Below are 8,864 nucleotides of genomic sequence, written 5' to 3'. Positions count from 1 at the left end.
GCAATTTAATATAACAGTCCCAGATGGTTAGGCTAAGGTCAACACCTAATGAGGATGAAAGCCTTGTCTGTGGGGAATTTTGGACGATACCTGGAGAAATATTACACTGTGCATAAACCAAATTGAACTGTTTTCACAAGTGTTATAAAGTTTCATATAGTAAAAGGTTTTTTCTACATGCACTTCAATTTCACAGCAAGAGTGTCATAGGATACCTAAACACAGAAGACAGCATTCATGCAAGATATCTAACTCCTTGATATAATAATGCATAAAATTCAAAATGATTACACTATCATTACATCTAGGGTTTCCTGCAACTACAAGGTGGTGGTTATGGAAAGCATGGCCCTTGGTATCAATATCTAAAAAGCAGCCATGACCTTCTTCTATGTGTGTTCTCTTTTTGTGTTTTTTCTTCATTTTTCTTAATCAACTCTGCTGTTGTTGCTGCTTCTTAGCAAAACTGGTAAAAACAAAATTGTAATCAACATAGCACTCTGGCAATCAAGACATTTAAAACCTTCAATCTTCTGGGGCAAAGAAAGCACTGTGCGACATTTAGAACTCTGATTTACAAACAGGGTGGTCACAAATTTTCCTGGCTTGAAGACTTCCACAACTTTCCTGATCAGGTCATCATAGGAGGTATGACTTAAGTTTGTTTCAAAGCTAACATAAGAAAATTCTGGTTCTGGAGTGATGTGAATAGTCCAATAAGTTCCATCGGATTTCATTCCATTCACTGAATACCCACAAGGATTGAACAGTGTGGCATCAATGACAGAACTTGGTATCAGGTCATGAATTCCACTCTCACGAGTGACATCCTTTGCAGTAACACCATCTTTCATGTAGAACTGGTGCATAACTGCTGGGTCAAGCTCACTCATCAGTTTCCAGGGTTTGATCTGGCTGATTGATTACCCGACTCTCTGGGAAATCCAAAGTATACAAGTACCAACAATCAGAATTCATGCGTCCCATACAACATGCTGTCCCATTTGGGAAAATTGCATTAAGAAACTCTATTTCTTCCTGAAAATTCCGGTGTGGGTACCCTTGGTGAGAATGCTTCATGAAATTCTTACCAGAATAAAAGAAGTTTTGAATTGAGTCAAACCCACTGTAATCCCTAGCAAGTTTCAACAGGGGAATCAGTGCTTTCAGAAGTGGGTGGTACCACATGTCTTCAACATGAAATGTCTCTTGGAGACAAATATGCTACTCTCACTGAGTACATACACTTCCTGCTTGTCAGTTTTTGTCACACTTATGATTGAGCATTGCACATCCTTCAAAAGTATGTCCCACTCGGATCTTGGGATGGTGCCAAGATCGCCAGATCCTTGGTTTGCGTCGGGTTGCTGCCTGGAGAACCAAACTCCAGCAGCTTCTCGGTCCCTTGGAAAAAATGTGCAGCAATGAAGACCCAACGCAGCCAAAAAAATAAAATAAATGAATAAATTAAAAAAAAATTCCTATCTGCATATTTAAGAGATCAACTCTGACACACTGAATCATCTCTTTTTCGTATGATTACAAGGCAAAGGTCCAGACACCAAATGGTAAATTCACAAAGTTAAATGCTACTAACATTGAAGCCACCCTAGTTCCTCAAATACCCTCTGTAAATGTGAGCTCTCCACCAAACTCTCCTTTCCAAAGGTGTCCTTAATATATCTCAAACAAACCAGGGAAAACACTTTTGCAAAGTCACAGCTCTGATTATAACAATCCACTACTAAAACAAACAACATCTTATTGCTTTTAATTGACAAAGAATTAAGTGCAGACACATACATTAAGGCCCATTAAGGCCTAATCTTCCTCTGTCCCCCCCCTCCAATTTGTAAAGGTTGCCTGTTATACACATTCCTGAACACAGCCCTCACTTTTCTATCTCTTCCTTTATCACACTATTCTCAGCCCCTAGGAGTCTCTTGCCTATTGTTTGTTTTTTGAAATCCTGTTCATTTTCAAGGTCATTCTCAAATGTCACACTCTTTATAAAACCCTTTTGATCCATCCTCCACCTAATAAAACTATAACTGCTTACTCTTGTGAATTTCCATAGCACTGAATTGTTCCTCTCCCAGAGCAGTTACCTTTTGCCCTATAATATCACTATTTATTCTTTAGCTGTATTTCTTCCACTGGGAACAAATAACATCTTAGTCTTCTAGGTGCTCACTAAAATGTCAGGCATAATACTTCATGGAAAATAGGTGTCCAGAAAATATTTGCATAAGAGAAACTAATTAGGGATTTGTTTATTTTACCTATTAGTCCTGTCCATATGTATTGCTAGTGATGAAATCTAGAATATATTCAAAACGTTAAAGTGGAAAAAAAAACAGCGTTTCATAAACCTCATGTAAAATTAGGTATATAATAAAGATCTTGGTGTTCCTTCAAATCTTTCTTATCGGAGAACAAAATATACACATATCTTCAAACCGTGTTAAAATGAACTATGTACACTTTTACTACATGAGGGTGTCATACTTACATCAACAAAAAGAATCAGCAAATCCTAACTTAAAAATATATGCAAGATCATCAAAGTTACAAAAATGCTAAAGGCTAAAACTTTTACATTCAGAACTCATTTAAAGTAGAACCTCATAGCATTTAACATAGATAAATTTCCAATGTTCAAGCCTCATGAAAAATTCTTTGGTTGAATTGTTGCTAACATGAAATATAGCCTTTCCCCAAGAACAACAGTGAAATGATGGTGACAATGATCTACTCCAAAAATGCTACTTGCATTCATGTTAAATCAGAGTTTAAATTTTCATCTCTTGATTTCTTGTTTCAACAACTAAATTATTAAACTCCTACTATGTTCAAAGTAATATATATAAAACCTTAATATATTAATTAATTTAATATAATAATATATATCACCTTAAATATAGTAGAGTATGTGTGTGTGTATATATTATATATATGTAAAATCAAATTTGCCCATGCAAATAGGTTAAAAAAGGTTGTGTAGCTGCTCTATGATAGGACAGATTAAAAATCTCATTACCTGCTTGAACAATTATTTAAAGAAGCTGAAAAGTAAAAAGATTAGTAATGATCAAATAACTAAACTGATATTTCATTAAATGAAGCAAAGTAATCAGACTTTATCTTATTCCATTTTATGAATCAAATTAAACCACCCAAGCAGTGTCCCCATTGTCAGATAGTAAACCAACTAGAAAGGAAGATTTCTTTCATCTATGTGTTTAATAATCTTTTTAGATCTATATGTAAAAGTTACAGTATAAGAAGTACCTACTGAATTGAGATAATCAAAGCTTTTATTGTACTTTATTAAAGTATTTCCAGTTCTTTTTTATCCTCACATAACCATTCAATTTCCATCCCATTATAAATGTCTTTCCGCATCCTCCACGCACATCCATTGTACAACTATTCCTTCATTGAAAAATGCATCAAGATTAGAGACTGTACATAAATAATTGATACCATGATAGAAATATAGCATAAATGACATTCACAAGGGTTATGTTCTCATGCTTGATCTAAAAATTTTGAAAAGTACTTGCCTTCAGGGTTCTTGATTATCTCAAACTATAATGCTGCACAGTTACAATGAGAAAGTGGCACATTTAAGAACTGTGAAAGATTTATTTTTGAAAATAACAGAGGGAAGAACTGTGGGCTGCTGAACTATCATATAGAAAAAGAAATCCATCCCACTCTTTTTGCTATTATATTGTTTGAGAAGTTGTAGTAAATCTTCACTTTGGCCATGATCCTATTTTATTTTACTAAAACTATCATCACTTTTACTATGGAATGCTTTATGGGGCACTTTATCCCCCAGCTCCTTTGCTAAGCACTGGCACTGATATCGCGGGATCTATCAAGCATTTTAACCAGTTTATTCTTTGCTTTCAGACCATGATGAGAAATCATTATCATGACTTTATAAAAGAATATTTGGCCATCGTCTCCCAAGAAAAATCCATATTTTAATCATATTTTAAAATAGCTCTCCCCATTCTATCATAATGAAATTTTCTATGAGAATAAAACAACAAAAAAAGCAGGTAAGGAAGTTCCTAGCTGGAGAGAGCCCCTCCCTTTTCTTTGCTGTACCAGCACCAACTGAAGATCAGGAGCCATAACTGACCATTTCCTGTTGCTTAGGACCTGACTCTGCAGTTAGGCCTCACATGAGTCAATGAGAGGAATGCACACAGAAATGCTCTCTACTCAGACTCCCCTTCTTCAGTTCTTTATTTTTCTCAAGATATGTTCTTTCCTGAGTGCCAGGGTACAAGTTTCCAGGGAATTTCCACACTTTCTGACAGAAGTGACCCAAGACGTCATTTTTCATGTTCACCTATTAAACCACAATTCCAATAAACTGTAACTATCCTTGACAACAGGAACTTGTATCTATCTATCTTGTTTGTTCCTATATTCCTAGTACCAAGGACTATGCTTGGGGCAAAATAGAAATCCAATGATTATTTGTTGGGCGAATAAATGAATGAATATATGTGATGAAAATTACTAGAAAATTTGAAGGGTTATTTGTAGTTGTAACTATCTTAGAACTATCTTGTGTTTGTCCAGAAATATCCAATCAAATGTGTAGAAATCAGTGGCTTTAAATAGAGAGAAAAACTACTCTAAATTAAACATTAGGTGATTGCTAGCATCTCTTGAAACAGCAGCAACTTCATCATCTGTAACAGGGTTCGGCCAACTATAGCCCATGAGCAAAATCTGATTCATAACCCATTTTGATAAATAAGGCTTTACTGGAACAACTCATTTGTCTCCACATTTTTAATGGTTGCTTCTGCACACTACTACAACAGAGTTGAGTAGTTGGGACAGAGACCCTAGAGCTCACTCACATAGCTTAAATATTTACTATCTGGCTCTTCACAGAAATGTCTGTCAGCTCATTATCTATAAAAAGGACACAGGTGAGACAGGCTGGGACCCAGAACCCTTTGCTGCAGTGCTTGCACCGGGGCAACAAAATACAAAGAAATTATAAGGGACTAAAAATAACTGCATGCATATATAGTTGGGGCAAATTATGAACAAAATACAAAAAGACTAAAAACCCAACTGCCACTTCTGAAGAGCTGGGAGCAAAAGCGGGGTACTGCACATACCCCCTGCACACCCACCACCAAAGAGGTGGGCAGACAACCTAAGCCACTCCTCCAGCCCAACCCCTGGACCTGCTCCTGTCCTCACCCCATGTAAGGGACCAGCTCGCCACCATCGGCCAGTGAGCAAGGGAATCTGTTACTTGTTTTCACTCCCTCCTGCTTCAGCAGGGGCCCTAGTAAAGCCTTGCCTGAATTTCTTGCCTGGCCTCTTACCAATTTCTATTGATTATGGAGGCCCAAGAACCCTGGTTGGTAACCTAGGTATGTTCATAGGAGGTGGGTCCCAGACTGCCAAACATTTTGTAGATATGAATTCCTGTGCCCAGTGAATTATCATGCCAAACTTACCCTAAACGTTGATTTCCCACCCTGTGTCTACTGACCTGGTTCCATTTTGTGTTATCCATCCACTATTTTATCTTTCAATCACTACTGTGTTGTATTCTGCTCTTAGCTCCAACAATGAAATGCCAACTTCCTCTCCATGCATTTTGAAGTTTGATGTCTCTGTCCTTTCATTCTAGCACACCATTCCCACACTCACCTCCTAGGACTTGGGTAGGGAAGGCACTCTCTGTTTCTCTAGGTTCCACCACTCCCTTAATGTCACATACCAGCCAGTTTCATTCATTAGTATATCTGCCTGATCCCTGAAAATATTTGGGTCTGTGTCCCTGTCTTATGACAAAGCTTACCATACAAATTTAAGGTTAAAATCCATTAAGTAAAAGTCTCACACAAAACTTATTTATTCTGAAAATCCATTCACCCCTAAACTATTTTATAAAATATTATGCATTTTCATTGTGAGCCCACAAACTTTTTGCTCAAACTGCAGTTTAAAAGGAAACTGTTCTACCACATGGGGGAAAATCCAGAAGACAAGAGTCAAGGGAAACTCCTGTAGTTTCACAGGGCAGGGCACAAAGACTCAGACTAATTTTTCATGCTATGACAAGTCTGCCTGGGGCACTTGGTCAGGGGTTTTCTGAACCCTTATGGCAAATGCTTTGTGAAGTTTTATTTTTTTCTTTTTTAAATAGAATAGAAACACATAGGATTTGATTGAAAGGAGATGAAAGATAAAATATTGGGAGGAATAAAAAAAAAAAACTGAAAGTAGTTGGCAGCCCTGGATGTATTTGTTCTTTTTTTTTTTTTTTTTTTTAAAAAATCTTCCTTTTATTTTAATCTGGTTCTTAAATCTCTATCTGGCCCGGTAGCTCACAGAGTTTTGTTTTTTGTTTAACATCTTCATTGGAGTATAATTGCTTTATAATGGTGTGTTAGTTTCTGCTTTATAACAAAGTGAATCAGCTATACATATACATATATCCCCATATCTCCTCCCTCTTGAGTCTCCCTCCCACCCTCCCTATCCCACCTGGAAATAAAAACAAAAATAAACAAATGGGACCTAATGAAACTTAAAAACTTTTGCACAGCAAAGGAAACCATAAACAACATGAAAAGATGTATTTGTTCTTCAGAATATATGGAGAAGCTGGAAAACAGTGCTAATGAGGCCAAGGGCACTGCATCCAACCCTGTGTGAGTTTATTAGCTTTGCACAAAGAATGATGCAGCTTAATCACTATCTGAACTCCTAACCTCAATCCATCAGCCTGTAAATATCTGCCACTGCTCAGGAAGGAGACTAGGGTCTTAAAATGAGGCTCCATCATCCAACCATCTCCATAAGAAAACTAGCTCACCTTGTTGGCCAGCATTGTGTCACATATAACAAGCTAGTCAAAGTTAACACAGCCAAGTAAAAATTTAATTTTTAATGGTGACACAATATAAAAAGTTAACTTGTCTTCTCTGGGAAAATTGGTTTACGCTTTCAAAACATCCTGTGCTTATCTTTTGAATGGCCCATTGGAAAAGCCTCCCTCTGGGACTCAGGCTTGCATCACCCTTTCCAACCTTTCTGCCACTTGGCTTGCAAAACATCTACCAAAAATTCAAAACAAACCACTATATTTTCCTGAATTAATTATTTCCATGGCCCTTGACCCCTTCAAGATCACATCCATACTATTTATCACAACAAATTTGTGAAGATTTTCTTTTTTGTTTCCTCCCCTATCACTTCTCCATTTAGACATTTGCCCCCAACATTTCACCAAAAATCTGCAGTTTTAGAGGATTTAGCAATGTCATCACTCTTGCCTTACCTAATGGGCATTTCAGGCAACTTTTACTTGACCTATTGATGACACTGGGCACAAGTGACCACACCATCTTCTTTAAAACATTTTCTTCAGCTGACTTCAGGGCACTCCTGGATCTTATCCTTCCTCTCTAAGCATGTACGGGAACCCTGTCAAAATGTAGGTCACACTGTCCCATTCCTCAGCTCAGTGTCCTTCAGTGGCCTCCCACTCCATCATTGTGAAAGTCAAATCATCATATGCCCTATAAGTCCCCATGGGCTGTGGGGCATCATTGCCGCTCTGACCAAATCTACACTCTTCTCTCCTACCACTCTGTCCAGAAACACTCCTGCCTCTATGTCTTTGCATTGGTTGTCCTTCACACCTGGAATTCCCCCATCCCCCCACCACATTCAGTCCTATCCACTTGGCTCATTTCTCTCTTCTTTATGATCGTATATAAATGTCATTTTCCCTGACTGCTCTCTGATATTTTCTATTCCTCTCACTTGCTTTATTTTTCTCTTAGTGCTTACTTTTTGTTTATCATGCTATACATTTTTTTTCTTTTTTAAGGTCTGCCTTTACCACTAGAATATAAGGCCCACAAGGGTAATGATTTGTCTTCACAGCTTTATTGCCAGAGTCTAGAATATAACAGACTCTTTAGAAATGTGCACTGGGTATATTTATAAGGCAATGACTAAAAGGATCCAGCTATCGGAGTTCAGTTTGTTTCTTTTGCCATACCTGAGACTGAATATGCCAACCTGTTACCAGAAACCCTAAGGAAGGCCAGCTTTTCCTGCTTGCTGGATTGCTTTACAAATAACTAGTCATCATTAACACCTTCCTGAAGCATTTCTGCTATTCCTTTGCCTTCCTCAGAACCTAAGCAGATTTCTATTACTCAGTACAAAATGTTATTGCAGGTATTTGCTAACCAGTTTGTCTCCTCCCAGAGTCTTAAGCTCTCTGAAGATGTTTAGAAAGTAGATAACAAACGCTAGCCAGAAGCAGAGACATTTTACCCTGTAGCTAATTTCTGCTCCAAGAGATAATATATATGCTAAAAACTCCGAATGCCTAAGTGTTTAGAGCATTTGGAATATATAAACAAATTAGGAGGAAAAACTGTGAAGGCAAAAAACAGAGAGAATAATTTAACATGAATTTGCACTTCTTGGGAAACAAAGTTATTCATTCATTCAAACATTAATTCACCAAACATTTATTGATGGCCTATCCTGGGCTGGACCCTACTGTCAGGATGTTGAGATGTGAAGGAGAATAAACCCCAGCCACCAATCTTTGTGGCACTCACACTATGATCAGAAAGACAGCCTTGTAAGAAGTATGTCCAGGCCAATCCCCATACCTCGACTCCATCTGAAATCATTGCCATAAAACTACCCTCCATTCCTAAGAAGAGCAGTTAAATAATGGAATCTTTTTCTTGGGCTTCCCTAGTGGCGCAGTGGTTGAGTCCGCCTGCCGATGCAGGGGACGCGGGATCGTGCCCCGGTCCGGGAAGATCCCACATGCC

General features: G+C 37.8%; 1 pseudogene; it reads right to left on the bottom strand.

Moving 5' to 3' along the window:
* Nucleotides 1-432: 432 nt before the first annotated feature.
* On the bottom strand, nt 433-1,426 carry LOC103075977 (S-adenosylmethionine decarboxylase proenzyme pseudogene; annotated as a pseudogene).
* Nucleotides 1,427-8,864: the final 7,438 nt, after the last annotated feature.

The sequence above is a fragment of the Lipotes vexillifer genome, unplaced genomic scaffold (assembly GCF_000442215.2).
Source record: "Lipotes vexillifer unplaced genomic scaffold, Lipotes_vexillifer_v1.1 scaffold776, whole genome shotgun sequence".
Classification (NCBI taxonomy): domain Eukaryota; kingdom Metazoa; phylum Chordata; class Mammalia; order Artiodactyla; family Lipotidae; genus Lipotes; species Lipotes vexillifer.
Note: the sequence above shows the minus strand (reverse complement) of the source record. Positions and strands in the feature narration are given on the sequence as shown.